A 15108-nucleotide genomic window follows, 5' to 3' on the forward strand; every position below is an offset into this window, starting at 1 on the left:
GATGTGTCTTGCAGTAGGCCTCTTTGAGTTCCACCTGCTGGGGACTCTCTGTGATTCCTGGATCCGTGCGACTTTATCTCTCCTCAACTTAGGAAAATTTTCCGTTATTACTCTTTCAAGTAGGTTTTCTATCCCTTGTTCCTCTTCCTCTCCTGGAATTGCTATTATTCGGATATTATTACGTTTCATGTTGTCTTGCAGTTCTCTTAAATTCTCTTCATTTTTTCAGATTCTCTTTTCCCTTACTTGTTTCGTCTGGGAGATTTTTTCTAACCTGTCTTCAATCTCACTTATGCGATCTTCCGCCATGTCAATTCTATTTTTCATACCTTCTACTGTGTTCTTCAGTTCAGAAATTGTATTCTTCATTTCCTCTTGTCCTTTGGTGATAGTTTCTATTTCCTTTTTCATGTTGATATAGTTTGCAGAGAGTTCATTGTAGCTCCCCTGTAGTTTCTGGTAGCTCGTTGTAAGCTCTTTGAATTTCCTGATAACCAGTGCTTTGAATTCCACATCTGATAGTTGACTTGCCTCTATTTCATCTAATATTCTTTCTGAGGCTTCCTCCTTTTCTTTCATTTGGGGATTGTTTCTTTGTCTTCCCATTGTTTGTGATACTCTTCTTGTTGTCCTCCGCTTCTTAAATTGATCTGTTCTGGTTCGCTGGGTTTATGGTGTAAACTTCTGTGGTAGGATACCTGTGAAAGTCACCGGTGCAGTCTTCTGCAGGTATCTTGTTGTTCTCCGCTTCCACCTACTCCTTTCTTTATTGTGGGTGTGTGATCAGTTGTGGGGGAGGCAAAATGGTTTATGATAGCAGAAGGTTATTTTATGTTTTTTTTATAGACACAGTGGGCAGAGAAGAAATAGACAATCTCTAGGCTATGTATAGAGTTAACCGTGCTCTTCAACCCAACTTACCCCTTTTAGGAAAGGGCGGGCATAAGTTAAGTGTCTTGTTAAGAAGGGGGGGCTTGTCAGTTTTATCTAGAAAGCAGTGTGGTTGCGGGTGGTCAGATTTGTGGTAAGGTGACAGTACAGGTTAGTAACTGGGTGTAGCGCGTCAGTAAATAGAGTAATAGAAGTCAGGCACCTGTAAGGTGGTCTAAGGTCTGAGAGATGTGTTATGAAGTATTACTGTTGTACAGAACAGCCCTTATTTACACTAATATTAGAGGAACACTCAAGTGATAAATTCTATGTGATCTGTCTAAATGGAGGTTATAGAGCTTGGGTAGTATAGCAAAGGAAAGCACGTGAAGTATAGAAAATCAGCAAAACACTGCAGAGGAAGGAGTAGTGGGAACCTGTCAGGTAGTACAGTATACCCAGCCAGGAGTAAAAAACCTGTACAGAAAGAGGTGGGATACAAAGATGTTCTTGAAATGAAAAAAGGAGTAAGAATAATGCAAAAATAATAATAATACAACTCAAAAGAAAACTAAGCAATGCACAAACAAACAATCTGACACACACACACACACACGCAAAAGTCAGGAGAAAAGGAGAATAAGCAGAAAATTTGGGAAGAACAGAAGGACTAAAACTGGACAAAAAGGAAAAGAAATGAGGGACAGAGTATTGAAAGATAGAGCAACAATACAGTTTACAATATATAAGATTAATTACCAAAGAGATTGAGAGAGAAAAAGAAAAAATATTAAAAAAAAATAAAATAAAAATAAAAAAATAAAAATAAAGAAAAAAAAGGGGGGAGGGAAAACACACACACACACACACACACACACACACACACACACACTAGAGAAGGAGGAAAAAAGAAAAAAAAAAGGAAGCACCCTTCCTTTGTTGGTTTCAAATTGTCCAAACCGGTTTTTCTGGTTGCCGCGTCTCTGAGAGCAGGTTTGCAGGCCCGCGCTAGCAGGCTGCTGATTGGTCTGTGGTCGCGCACAGCCCCAGGCGGCTGCCTGTGTCCTACGGTATCTGGCACCGGTATCTGGCACCGTCCTTCTCCCTCCCGTGCAGGTCCACAAAGCCTGTCTCTCAGCCCAGCCCAATCCCAAAAGACCAGCAATGACAGTGTCCTTAAATCCCTTGGGCTGGCTGGCTGGTGGGCTGTCAGGCTGCCACCCTGTACCTTAACTTAAGCCCACGGGTCTCTGCCCGGTACTAATCGGCCTGCCTAGACCCGGAGGAGAGAGTCAGTTCTCTCCTGCAGAGTGCGTTGCCGGTCCACCGGATGCCGGATGCCGGTTCTCCAGCATTCACTCTGTCACCGGCGCCCCAGCCCTGGATTCAGACGGGGCTCCTGTTTCCCCCTGATGGTGCCAGCCCCCATTGCGCGCCAATTCTCGTTGGTACTCACGCTCCACCAGAGTTCGTCTGCTCTGGGCGCGCCCGGCCCGGGCACAGCCTGCCGCCTCCCGCGGGCGCGCAGCCACTTTTGTCTTCACTTGCCTTCTGGATTCTTTGCCGACCTGCCGTTGTTTGGTTCCTCCGTTATGCTCTGGTCTCCTATTTTCATAAATGTTGGGGAACTGTTGGTTGATTATGCTGTTCTTTGGTAGATCTGCCCGGATTTTCCACCAGATGCACTAGAGCTGGGTTCCCTCGGTGCTACTCTGTTGCCATCTTAACCCTCTCCATGGGAACAGTTTTGAATATCTTAAGTATTGTATACCTACAAACAACTAGATTTACTAAGCATATTCTATGGTCACTGAGCATAGAGCTATATTTAAATATAACAATTCCCCTGATTCTAATATGAAACCTATGGGGCAGGTATTATTATTCTCATTTTACTTGGGAGATAATTAAGGCACAGAGAATGAAATCACACAGCTAGTAAGTAGCCAAGCTTGGATTGGGATCTAAGCAGGTCAGTCTCTAGCTTCTGTGCCTCCTGCCTCTTAATATATAGTAGCAAAAAAATTGGTCGTTCTTTTCTCAGGAAATGAATTACCTTCCTAAAAATGAAAGTGGTCATAGTAATCCAAAGATGCTATGTCCATCAATAAAAACTATAGGAGACCATTCTGCATGGTGTGGGCCCAGCTCCCACTAGAAGATGCACAGGACCCACACCCATGGATAGGTTCTCCCATGGGGAATAAGGCCTGCATTGTACCAAGACTGTTATGAAACTTCCTTTTGCTAAAACTCCCTCACCCTGAATTGAGACAGAAAGTGCCTACTATAACTTCCTAAAATCCATGCTAAAACTCCCCAGTATGGAGTATAACTGGTTCAACCACTTTTCCCTTTGCATTTGCAAATATCCTTCTTCTGTGATGTGATTAGCAGCATCCTCTCCTTTGTTTTCTGTAAAAGGTAACCACCTAAAGCAAATCTGTGCATAGTAAATGAGGACCATTATCTAATGTGCCCAGAAAAGAAAGAAAGGCCTGTCACCCCAAGGGCCGAGGCTTTTCTCCTCTTGTCTCCATGCTGTCCCTTTTCCTCCACAGGACTCAGTAGTCCATGTGAATTTCTTTTGCCCCAGCTACAATGCCATGGACCCCATGAACCAGTGTCCACGTCAAAAAACAAATAAATGTAAACTCTCATCCATTATTTAGATATGGTATGTTTAGTGAATAGAAAGATAGACAAATGCATCCATCAAGGCCACTTTATTCTCCTGAGAGATTCAAAGTTACCTTCAAAGACACACCATCACTCTAGCCTTGTGCAAATCCATCTAACTTCTCTACAGAATAAGTGAAGGTTAAACTTCGGAGCCTCTTGAGCTGATTAATGAAAGCATGATTTCTCCTCTGTAAATAAGAAAGGAGCCTAAGGCTTTACTGGAGAGGTGTATATGCTGCATTGGGGTGAAGAGATAGGCCAGCGGGTCCTCCCATGGTTTTTCTATGCTATTAGAGCTCAGTTTCAAATCCAGACCTACTTTGGGCTATCTCTAGGAAACTTCAGGCAAGGAGGAAGACAAAAGAGAACACATATCTTTTGGGGCTGAAAGCCACCTCTCATCTAGGACTCACATCTTCACCTCTCTCATCTTTGAAAAGCTATTTAAACCAGAGAAAGTTTTTTTTTAAAGGAGTTATAAATAGGAATTGTTGGTGAGGGAAGACTAGGAGTCTCTGAGTCCTTTGAAAACTTATATTAAATTCCTACCAGGGACTTAATGAGAAAGCTGGTAGAGTATGTGGTGGTTGATGTCTCAAGGCTTTTCTTCATTATTTTCCCTCATTATTTGTTTCATGGTTAATGAGGATCTGTAACATCTGAGCTTGTCTCTCTCTTCAGCCTCCTGGCCCGCTATTCGTCCATATTTAAGGGATTGTTTGCAGGTTCCAGTGGCTATGACGGTCCCACACATTTGTCCCAACAGGAATGCCTTTGTTTCTTTTTTTAAACTTTATTTTCGTCATTGATCCTATTACAGATGTCCCCATTCTCCCCCTTTGCCCTCCTCTACCCAGTCACTACACCCCATTCCCTAAGGCCATTACCACAATGTTGTTTGTGTCCATATGTCATGCATATATGTTCTTTGGCCAATCCCTTCACCTTCTTTCATACAGTCCTCTTGCTCCTCCCCCTTGACAACTGTTAGTCTGTATCATGTATCCATGCCTCTGTTTCTATTTTGTTTGTCAGTTTATTTTGTTCATTAGATTCCACATGTAAGTGAAATCACATGGTATTTTTCTTTCTCTGATTGGCTTATTTCACTTAGCACAATGCTCTCCAGGTCCATCCATGTTGTCAAAAAAGGAAAGTTTCTTCTTTCTCCTGCCACATAATATTCCATTGTGTTAATGTACCACAGCTTTTTTATAATCTTATCTACTGATGGGCACTTGGGCTGTTTCCAGATCTTAGCTATTAAAAATAACACTGTTCTGTACATAGGGGTGCAATTCCCTATTCTTTGGTGCTTTGACTTTCTTCAAATAAATTCCCAGAAGTGGGATTTCTCAGTCAAAAGGCAGATCCACTTTTAATTTTTTGAGGAAACTCCATACTGTTTTCCACAGTGGCTGCACCAGTCTACGTTACCACCAACAGCGTATGAGGTTTCCGTTTTCTCTTCATCTTCACCAGCACTTGTTGGTTGATTTATAGATAGTAGCCAGGTGTGAGGTAATATCTCAATGTAGTTTTAATTTGCATCTCTCTGATGATTAGTGACACTGAGCATTTTTTCATGTGTCTATGGGCCATCTGTATGTCTTCTTTGGGGGAGTGATTATTAAGGTCCTTTGCCCATTTTAAATATTGGATTGTTTTTCTTCCTAGTGCTGAGTTGTATAAGTTCTTTATATGAGTTCTGTCAAAAAAAAGTCCAGCCATTGTTAGTATTATGAGAATGGTTTTCATGACACTGATGTAACCTGGAAGCCAAGGAGAATGGACTGGAATGTGCATATGTGACCAATGACAACTCCACTGTACTAGTCATTGGGAGTGGTAGACAACATCGAGTGAGCATGAATACTGTGTCGTTATTGCATTCAAAATGATGGCGCAGGCAGAGCAATGAATCTGCATAAAATTTTTTTATTAAGCTTGAACATTTCTCCATGGAAATTATTCAGATGATTCAGAAGGCTGCAACTGTGGGCACCTGGTGATTGGAAGCTTCATCATGACAACATGCCTACATGCAGTTTTTTTGGGAAATATGATAATGGCCTGGGAGACTCAGCATCCCCCTACAGCCTAGATTTGGTGCCCTACAACTTCTGGCTTTTCCCAAAACTAAAATCACCTTTGAAAGGGAAGAGATTTCAGATCATCAGTGAAATTCAGGAAAATATGACGGTGAAGCTGATGGTAATTGGGAGAACTCTGTAAGGTCTCAAGGTGCCTACTTTGAAGGGGACTAAGGTGTCATTGTTCCATGCACAATGTTTTTGTATCTTGTATCTTCTTCAAAAAATGTCTCTATTTGTTATGTTACATGGCTGGATAGCTTTTAAACAGACCTTGTGAATTTTGAAAATTAAACCCTCATCAGATGTATCATTGGCAAATATGTTCTTCTATACAGTGGGTTCTTTTTTCATTTTGTTAATGGTTTCTTGAGTTGTGAAGAATAACTTGTAGTCCCATTTGTCTATTTTTCTTTCGTTTCCCTTGTCCCAGGAGATATATTGGCAAAAATATTGCTACCCAAGATGTCTGAAATTTTACTGCCCATGTTTTCCCGTAGAAGTTTTATGGTTTTGTGACTTACATTTAAGTCTTTTATCCATTTTGAGTTTATTTTTGTGTATGGAGTAAGTTGGTGGTATTGTTTCAATTTTTTGTGTGTACCAGTCCAATTTTCCCAATGCCATTTATTGAAGAGACCATCTTTGTTTTATTGTATGCTCTGCCTCTTTTGTCAAATATTAATTGTCCATAAAGGTATGGGTTTATTTCTGGGCTCTTTGTTCTGTTCCATTGATCTATATACCTGTTCTTATACCAGCACCAAGCTGTTTTGTTACAGTGACCTTATAGTATAGTTTGACATCAGGTATTCTGATACTTTAAAAAAAATTCTTGGGAACCATGGACTCCTTACAAGCATAGCTCATTTCTGCAGATTATTATCCAAATGTGTACAAAATGCAACCAAAATGGTGAATTCCTTAAGAACTTGAAGAAGTGTGACATTGAAACTTACAATTATCCAGCAGCAAGTGTTCCAGCTTTCAGTTGCCACCCACTTCCTCTTTCTCATCCCAAGTGTTAGTAGGGTGAAAATGTCTTCACATTGGATGTTTTCATTTCTTTCTTCTTGGCATCTGGGCATGGTTGTTCAGCAACTTGAAGAAGTGGGATACTTTTGCCCACATACGTGTGTGAATGTAGGCCTTATGTTCACTTGATGTTGTAGTGCAGGTGGTCCCAGCATGTGTGAAACAGGTGGGTGATGTTGTCTCCAGCACTGGCATTGGTGTGGGGAGGGAACAGCATGAAGGTAATATAGCCAATGTTGTCACCCACAGCAGCATCATTTTCTTTCAACTCAAGAGGAGGTTCTCTGTGGCTAAAAAGGGCCTGTGAGGTTGTGTGGTTGGCTCTATGTTTTTTGTACTCCTGCATGTACACCTTCCAACGACCACATCACTGTCATCCTTAAACACTGTGATAAAGTCTACTGTGATTCTGTCTTTTTTTAGACTCAACATGCATGTTTTCATCAACCCTATTATGGATAACTGCCCTATTCTCTCCTTCCTTGCCCTCTTCTTGGATCTGGAAGTATTTCTCAAAGACAGGAGCAAAACAATTTCAATGTGTACAATGGAATCCTTGGATGCAGGCAGATTTTTCTAGGTCATATAGCAAAGAGGTGCTGTATCCTGATTCTAGATTTACCAAGAAACTCTGTATACTCTCTCGTAACTCATCAATACCATGTGCCTGAAGTTCTTCATAGAAATTTGAAGAAATACTGATGAACACTTTTGTTATATCTTTAGTAGGATTTGAAACATGATAGAGGACACCATCAGAATCTGTTAATGTTACTTTTACTGCGTTTGATTTGTCTCTGGTGGCTCTGTTCTTGAACTCGAGCACAAGTGTCTCTTCAGTGATGTGGTTGTACACCTCCAGCAGGATTGTGGCAGTGGCTGCCCTAGAAGCCTAAACTCACCTGAACCCACCAGCCACTGCCTCATATATAAATAGGAATGCCTTTGTTTCTTCTCTCTCTTCCTAGAATTCCTATTCTTCTTTTAAGGGTTGAGTTCAAGAGTCACACATATGGTAATTGTTTATTACATATATACTTCACTTTATCTTTAGATTCTGACTTTTTTCCTAGGCAGACATGTCTCATTCTACTTTAAATCTTTCTTTTAATTTATTGATCTTAGAGAGGAAGAGGGAAAAAAACATTGATTTGTTGTTCCTCTTATTTATGCATTCATTGATTCCTTCTTGTATGTGTCCTGGATGGGAATCATACCCACAATCTTGGTGTATAGGGATGATGCTCTAACCAACAGAGCTATTTGGCCAGCACTTCTGCCTTATATGTCTAGCCCAGCATATACAAAATTTTAATACAATTTTTACTAGTAAGTAAGACATGGACAAAAACCTTTGAGTAAATGAATGCCTCATTTGAACTAACTTAAGAGCTAAATTGTTCCCCTTGCTTCACAGAATGCTAATTTTATCTTGTGGTGAGAAAATGATTTCTGCCTAGGATTTTAACAATTTTTACAAATATTGATACAGGCCAGTTGTCCTTTATGTCTTTTGGCCAATGTCTAGGTATCTACTAGGAATATTTTTGGATATACGTAGGAGGTTGGGACAAATTAAGTGCTTTCAAAACTATTGGTATGGAGATATGTTTGTTAGAGCACTCCTTTCTGGCAGTGGATGCTGCTGAGTAAGCATCATTGGTCTCCCCTCCTGCAGCCTTTATGTCTAAGTCAGAGTCTCCCAAAGAGCCAGAACAGCTGTGGAAGCTCTTTATTGGAGGTTTAAACATTGAAACAATAGAAGAGAGCCTGAGAAGCTATGTTGAACAATAGGGAATGCTCACAGACTGTGTGGTGATGGGAAATCTAAACACCATGTACTCAGAGGCTTTGGGTTTGTCACATATGCCACTGTGGAAGAGGTGGATGCAGCCATGAATGCAAGGCCACAAGGTGGATGGAAGAGTTGTAGAATAAAAGACAGCTGTCTCAAGTAAAGATTCTCAAAGACCTGGTACCCACTTAACTATGAAAAAGATTTTTGTCAGTGGTATTAAAGAAGACACTGAAGAACATCATCTAAGAGATTATTTTGAACAGTATGGGAAAATTGAAGTAATTAAAATCATGACTGACCAAAGCAGTGGCAAAAATAGAGGCTTTGCTTTTGTAACCTTTGATGACCATGTTTCTGTAGACAAGACTGTCATTCAGAAATACCATTGTGTAAATGGCCACAACTGTGAAGTAAGGACAGCCCTAACTAAGCAAGAAATGCCTAGTGCTTCATCCAGCCAAAGAGGTTGAAGTGGTTCTGAAAACTTGGAGGAGGGTTTGGAGGGAATGGCAACCTTGGTCATTTAGGAAACTTTCAGTGGTTGAGGTTGCTTTGGTGGTAGCCATGGTAGTGTTGGATATGGTGGCAGTGGGGATGGCTATAATGGATTTGGTAATGATGGTGGTTATGGAGGAGGTGGCTCTGGTTACTCTGGAGGAAGCAGGGGCTATAGAAATGGTGGACAGTCTTATGAAAACCAGGGCAGTGGCTATGGGAGGAGTGTCATCTATGACAGCCATAACAATACAGGGGATGGAGATGGTTTTGGCAGTGGTAGTGGACATAATTTTGGAGGTGGCAGAAGTTTCAATGATTTTGGCATTTACAATATTCAATCTTCAAATTTTCTACCCATGAAAGAAGAAAACTTTGGAGGCAGAAGCTCTGGCCGCTTTGGTGATGGAGGCCAATACTTTGTCAAACCTTGAAACCAAGGTGGCTGTTCTGGTTCCAGCAGTAGCACTAGCTATAACAGTGGTAGACATTTTAATTACTTCCAAAAAACAAAGCTTACTAGAAGAGGAGGGCCAGACAAGTGACAGAGAAACTACGGGTTACAACAGATTTGTGAACTCAGCCAAGCACAGTGGTGGCAGGGCCTAGCTGCTACAAAGAAGACACACTTTAGACAATACTCATGTGAATAGGCAAAAAAAAACCAACCCCCAAACAAAAACACAAACAAACAAAAAAACCTCGAGGACTGTATTTGTAACTAATTGTATAAGAGGCTATTTTAGTTTGTTTTATGGAAAATGTGAGGCATTCCAACAGAGTTTTAATGTGTTTATTTTTTGCACCATACTGTTGATTGCTAAATGTAATAGTCTGATCATAATGCTGAATAAATGTCTTTTTAAAAAACTGTGCTCTGTAAAGTTAGTTTGCTCTGAAGCCATCATGGTAAATTACCCCAACAGTGCGGAGTTAGAACTCCTTTATGATGATGCCAGGTTCCATTTGAAATTTATTTACAACCTGCTTGGGCACACAAGCCACTGTCTTCAGAAACCTTTGGTATAGTTGAATTGATAAGTTATTGTGTTGTGACCTTCAGTTCACCATTAAAAGAATCACTCAAGCAGGAATAAAACCTCTACTGGTATGCCACAAGTTTCAAAAAATTATTTTATTGTTGTTCAAGTACAGTTGTCTGCATTTACTCCCCACCACTCCATCCACCCCCAACCAAGCTATCCCCATCTCCCCACCGCTGCTTCTACCCCCTTGGTTTTGTCCATGTGTTTTCATAGTTGTTCCTGAAAATCCTCCCCTCCCTATTATTCCTCCCACCTCCCCTCTGGTTACTGCCAGATTGCTCTCAATTTCAATCTCTCTAGTTATATTTTGCTTGCTTGTTTGTTTTGTTGATTATGTTCCAGTTAAAGTTGAGATCATATGGTATTTGTCTTTCACCACCTGGCTTATTTCACTTAGCATAATGCTATCCAGTTCCATCCATGCTGTCGCAAAGGGTAGGAGCTTGTTCTTTCTTTCTGCTGCATAGAACTCCGTTGTGTAAATGTACCATAGTTTTTGGATCTATTCATTTACTGATGGGCACCTGGGTTGCTTCCAGCACTTGGCTATTGTAAATTGTGCTGCTATGAACACTGGGGTGCATAAGTTCTTTTGGATTGGTGTTTCGAGGTTCTTAGGATATAATCCTAGCAATGGAATCGCTGGGTCAAAAGGTAGATCCATTTTTAGTTTTCCGAGGAAATTCCACGCTGTTTTTCATAGTGGTTGTACCAGTCTGCAATCCCACCAACAGTGCACAGTGCACAGTGCAAAAGGGTTGCTTTTTCTCCACAACCTCTCCAACACTTGTTATTTGTTGCTTTGCTTATGATGGCCATTCTGGCCAGTGTGAAGTGGTATCTCATTGTGGTTTTAATTTGCATCTCTCTGATAGCTAGTGATATTGAGCATCTTTTCATGTGTCTCTGGATCCTCTGTATGTCCTCCTTGGAGAAGTGTCTGTTCAAATCCTTTGCCCACTTTTTAATTGGGTTATTTGTCTTCTTAGAGTGGAGTTGTGTAAGTTCTTTGTATATTTTGGAGATTAAACCCTTGTCTGAGGTATCATTGGCAAATGTGTTTTCCCATATTGTTGGTTGTTTTTTTATTTTAATACTGTTTTCTTTAGTCGTGCAGAAGGTTTTTATTTTGATGATACCCCATTTGTTTATTCTTTCCTTTATGTCCCTTGCCCTAGGGGACATATCAGTAAAAATGTTGTTGTGTGAAATATCTGAGATTTTTCTGCCAATGTTCTCCTATAGGACTTTAATATAGGACTTTGTCATGGCTTATATTTAAGTCTTTTATCCACCTTGAATTTATTTTGGTGTATGGTGTAAGTTGGTGCTTGAATTTCATTTTGTTTTTGCACATAGCTGTCCAGTTCCCCCAACACCATTTGTTGAAGAGGCTATTTTTAGTTCATTTTATGTTGCTGCTCCCTTTGTTGAATATTTAATAACCAAAGAGACTTGGGTTTATTTCTGGGCTCTCTGTTCTGTTCCATTGGTCTATGTGCCTGTTTTTATGCCAGTACCAGGCTGCTTTGATTACAGTGGCCTTGTAATACAGTTTGGTATCAGGTACTGTGATGCCTCCTGCTTTGCTCCTCTTTTTCAAAATTGCAGCTACTATTCTGGGTTGTTTATGGTTCCATATAAATTTTTGAAGTGTTTGTTCTATGTCTGTGAAATATGCCATTGGTACTTTAATAGGTATTGCATTGAATCTGTAAATTGCTTTGGGTAGTATGGACATTTTGATGATGTTAATTCTTCCAATCCATGAACACGGTATATGTTTCCATTTGTTTGTGTCTTCCTTGATTTCTTTCTTCAGTGTTGTGTAATTTTCTGCATACAGGTCTTTTACCTCCTTGGTTAGGTTTATTCCTAGGTATTTTATTTTTGTTTTTGCTATTTCAAATGGAATATTTTCTTGATTTCTGATTCTGCTGTTTCATTGTTGGTATACAAAAATGCCTTTGATTTCTGGATATTGACTTTGTATCCTGCTGTTTTGCCAAATTCATTTATTAGGTTGAGCAGTTTTGGGGTGGAGTCTATAGGATTTTCCATGTACACTATCATGTCTTCTGCAAACAGTGACAGTTTTGTTTCCTCCTATATGATTTGGACGCCTTTTATTTCCTTTTCTTGTGTGATCGCTGTGGCTAAAACTTCCAATACTATATTGAATAGAAGTGGTGAAAGTGGACAACCTTGTCTTGTTCCTGATCTTAGTGGAAAAGATTTTAGTTTTTGCCCATTGAGTATGATGTTGGCCGAAGGCCTCTCATATATGGCATTTATTATGTTGAGGAATGCTCCCTCTATTCCCACTTTGCTGAGTGCTTTTATCATAAATGGGTGCTGTACCTTATCAAATGCTTTTTCTGCATATTGATATAATCATGTGGTTTTTGTCTTTGTTTTTGTTTATGTGATGTATTACATTTACTGACTTGGAAATATTGAACCATCCTTGCATCCCTGGAATGAATCTCACTTGGTCATGGTGTACAATCTTTTTAATGTATTGTTGGATGTGGTTTGCCTATATTTAGTTAAGGATTTTAGCATCTATGTTCATCAGTGATATTGGCCTGAAGTTTTCTTTCTTTGTTATGTCTTTGTCTGTTTTTGAGATTAGGATGATACTGGCATCATAAAAGGAGTTTGGGGGTCTTCCATTGTTTTGGATTTTTTGGAATAGTCTGTGAAGAATAGGGGTCAGCTCTTTCTTAAATGCTTTGTAGAATTCTCCTGTGAAACCATCTGGTCTAGGGCTTTTGTGTGTTGGGAGTTTTTTGATTACTGCTTCAATTTCATCTGCTATTATTGGTCTGTTCAGGCTTTCTGCTTCTTCTTCATTGAGTTTTGGAAGATTATATTTTTCCAAAATTTTGATTATTTCACCCAGGTTTTCAAATTTCTTGGCATACAGTTCTTCATAGCAGTTTCTTACAATCCTTTGAATTTCTGTGGGGTCAGTTATAATCTTTCCTCTTTCATTTCTAATTGTGTTTATTTGGGTTTTCTCTGTTTTTTTCTTAATGAGCCTGCTTAATACTTGTGTATTTTGTTTATCTTTTCAAGAAACCAGTTCCTGGATTCACTGATCCTTAGAATTATGCTTTTAGTCTCTATGTCATTTAATTCTGCTCTGATCTTGATTATTTCCTACCATCTACTTGCTCTGGGTTGTCTTTTTTGCTATTCCTCGAGTTCTTACAGGCATAGGGTTAGGTTGTTTGTTTGAAATGTTTCTATCTTTCTTAGGTTGGCCTGTATTGCTGTGAGCTTCCCTCTCAGGACTGCCTTAGCTGTACCCCATGTTTTGGGTTGTTGTGAGTTCATTTTCATTTGTTTCCAGAAGCTTTCTTATTTCTTCCCTAATTTCATTCTATATCCATTCATTGTTTAATAACATGCTGTTCAATCTCCATGATTTTGAGTGTTTTGGGTTTTTTCCCCCCCTTCGGGTTGGTTTCTAATTTCAGTCCCTTGTGGTCAGAGAAAATGCTTGGGATGACTTCAATTTTCTTGAATTTGTTGAGGCTTTTTTTGTGTGTGTGTGTCCTATCATGTGGTCTATCTTTGAAAATGTTCCATGTGCATTTGAAAAGAATGTGTATTTAGCTTCTTTGGAATGAAGGGCTCTATATTTATCAGTTAAGTCCATTTGATCTAGGGCATTATTCAATGCCACAATATCTTTGTTGATATTTCGTTTGGAGGATCTGTCCATTTTTGACTGTTGGCTGTTTAAATCCCCTACTATAATCATGTTGCTGTCAATATCTTTTAGAAGTCTTCTAAGGTTTTCTTTATATATTTGGGTGCTCCTATGTTGGGTGCATATATATTTACAATGTTTATGTCTTCTTGGTAGATTCTTCCCATTAATATTATGAAGTGACCTTCTGGGTCTCTCTTTATGGCCCTGTTTTTGAAGTCTATTTTTGTCTGATATGAGAATTGCTACCCTGGCTTTTTTTCCCTGTTCGTTTGCTTGGAAAATTTGTTTCCAGCACTTCACTTTTAGTCTGTGTAGGTCTTTTGTCCTGAGGTGGGTCTCTTGTAGGCAGCATATGTGTGAGTCATGCTTTCTTATCCATTCAGTTATTCTATGTCTTTTGATTGGAGCATTTAACCCATTTATGTTTAATGTTATTATTGATAGGTACTTATTCATTGCCATTTTTGTACCTGTGTTCTTTTTGTCTCTCTCTTTTCCTTCCTTTCCTTAAAGCAGTCCTTTTAGCATCTCTTGCAGAACTGGTTTGGTGGAGGTTTATTCTTTTAGACTTCTTTTGTCTTGGAAGCTCTTTATTTGGCCTTCTATCTTGATGGAGAGCCTTGCCAGGTGGAGTAGTCTTGGTTGCAGGCCTCTGGTTCTCATTACTTGGAGTATTTCTTGCCATTCTCTTCTTGCTTGGAGTGTTTCCATTGAGAAGTCAGCAGCTAAACTTATTGGGGCTTCCTTGTATGTTACCTCATGTTTCTCCCTTGCTGCCTTTAAGATTCTTTGTCTTGGAGTTTTGCCATTTTAATGATGATGTGTCTTGAACCCTTTTTGGGTTCCTCTTCATTGGGACTCTCTGTGTTTTTTGGATTTGTGTGACTTTTTCTCTCATCAAATTAGGGAAGTTTTCCATCATTACTTTTTCAAATAGATTTTGTATCCTTTGCTCTTCTCCTTCTGGTATCCGTATTATTTGGATATTATTACATTTCATATTGTCTTGCATTCCTCTTAATCCTTCTTCATTCTTTCTGCATCTCTTTTCCTTTTCTTACTCTTTCTGGGTGTTTTTTTCTATTTTCTCCTCCAACTCACTGATCCCATCTGCTTCATCGATCCTGCTTTTGATTCCTTCCCCTGTGTCCTTCAGTTCAGAAATTGTATTCTTCATTTCCTCTTGGTCCTTCTTGATAGTTTCTATTTTCTTGTTCACATTGATATAATTTGTAGTGAGTTCATTGTAATTCCCCTGTAGTTTTTGCTAGCTCATTGTGAGCTCTTTGAACTTCCTGATAGCCAGTGCTTTGAATCCAATATCTGATAGCTGACTTTCCTCTATTTCATCTAGCATTCTTTCTG

At 39.5% G+C, this 15108-nt stretch overlaps 2 pseudogenes; one reads left to right on the forward strand and one right to left on the reverse strand.

The window, feature by feature from the left end:
• Positions 1-6669: 6669 nt before the first annotated feature.
• LOC118994690 (actin-related protein 2/3 complex subunit 2-like) lies at positions 6670-7768 on the reverse strand (annotated as a pseudogene).
• Positions 7769-8353: 585 nt separating this feature from the next.
• On the forward strand, positions 8354-8962 carry LOC118994708 (heterogeneous nuclear ribonucleoprotein A1-like; annotated as a pseudogene).
• Positions 8963-15108: the final 6146 nt, after the last annotated feature.

This window comes from Sturnira hondurensis, unplaced genomic scaffold, assembly GCF_014824575.4.
Source record: "Sturnira hondurensis isolate 20B ecotype Veracruz unplaced genomic scaffold, ASM1482457v3 Scaffold0009719, whole genome shotgun sequence".
In the NCBI taxonomy this organism is placed as follows: domain Eukaryota; kingdom Metazoa; phylum Chordata; class Mammalia; order Chiroptera; family Phyllostomidae; genus Sturnira; species Sturnira hondurensis.